Source organism: Delphinapterus leucas, chromosome 5, assembly GCF_059928025.1.
Source record: "Delphinapterus leucas isolate spDelLeu-1000000601 "Yukka" chromosome 5, BTC_Dleu_Yukka2, whole genome shotgun sequence".
In the NCBI taxonomy this organism is placed as follows: domain Eukaryota; kingdom Metazoa; phylum Chordata; class Mammalia; order Artiodactyla; family Monodontidae; genus Delphinapterus; species Delphinapterus leucas.
Window position 1 is genome coordinate 99148467 of NC_143133.1, and position 1443 is coordinate 99149909.

Below are 1443 nucleotides of genomic sequence, written 5' to 3' on the forward strand. Positions count from 1 at the left end.
GAGGGAAAGGAAGTTCCCACCTGTGCACAGCTCCTACACCCTGGGGCTGGAAGAAGGCAGACCTTGGTTGTAAAGTGCTGTAGCCTCCAGCAGGGCTGGGCCCTGGGCAAGCTTGAAAGAATGCAGGCCAGGCAAGGGCACAGGAGCTAGGCATTCCTGACCAGCACATGCCCTGCCATGCTCCTCGGAGGGATAGCTGGGAAAGGGGGACTGGTAACTCCGCCATCAGCCACCGGTCACCTCTTGTCCACATACAAAGCAACACCCAACCAGCACTGCGGGATGGCCCTGCTCACAGCTGAAGGTTCCGGGCCACGGGAGTTTATTGATGTTATGGCCCCAGCCTAGGTTCCTCAATGGAAGCCACACCTGGAGCCTAGGGGTTTCTTGCTGGGGCAGGGGGTGTTTATGCATGCCACCCCCCAGGCTCACACCTCAAAGAGGATCACAGGGAAATCCACGTGGATGCGGGGCGGGGCGGGGGGGGGTGGTGGATACAGCTTCACGATGCCCTGAGGAATCAGGTTCTCATGCACCTGCCTCTGCTTGGCCCGCTTCTGCCCATTCTTGGTGACGACTGTCTCCTCATAGAGCTCGTGAGCCAGATCCCCATCCTCGTCCTAGAACATGGAGCCGCAGCACTCCATGATAGAATACGAAGGGGGGCACGACTCAGCCTCGCGGTCGCACCAAAGCTTGCTCAGCAACAGAGCCCCCGGGCCGCCGCCCCCCGCCACCAAGGCGAAGGGCCGCAGGCCCCGAGCTTTGGAGCCGCGGGTGCCCATGTCAGGGCCGCCGGCGCACGGCGGGCCCCGCGGCAGCTTCACTCTCACAGGGCCTATGCTCGTAGGTGCCGCCGCCTCCGCCACCTTCCGCAGGCTCCCAAAAAGTTTTTTTAACAATCGAGAATAATATTTAAAATAGAGATTTACATCCACTGTCATTATTCATGAACATCACATGAGGTGTATATTTTCCCTTGATACACTGGTTAATGATCAGCAAGCCATTTTAACACTAAGTATCTAGAACATGAAGACAAATTCTATAACTCTTCATCAATGTTTGAAGTTATACTCAATCCAGAACTTTATAAAACTTTGCTAAAAATTAATAAAAACATTGAGAGCCTCCTTTAACATTTCTTATTTAATTGCAAAGGCAACAAGCAGTTGTTCACGCTGTTACAGTAAAATGCCTGAAAGAGTCCACCAAACCAACAGGCACTCCTTTTACATAAAGAATTATCAGGAGATGCAGAGTGAACATTGCTGAAGATATGAAAAAAGTTACAACAAATTACACAGTAAAGGAGGACATGATATATAGTAAAACACCAATATTTCTCCAAAGTTTAAGCTTGTGGCATTTGCTAGGTTCTATTTCAATAATTAAATCTACAAAAAAGTTCTACTTTTTGTGTAAGCCACCAGGTAACTTTAT

General features: G+C 50.6%; 1 pseudogene; it reads right to left on the reverse strand.

The window, feature by feature from the left end:
- Window positions 1-428: 428 nt before the first annotated feature.
- Window positions 429-1187, reverse strand: LOC111168079 (tumor suppressor candidate 2 pseudogene; annotated as a pseudogene).
- Between the last annotated feature and the right edge of the window lie 256 nt (window positions 1188-1443).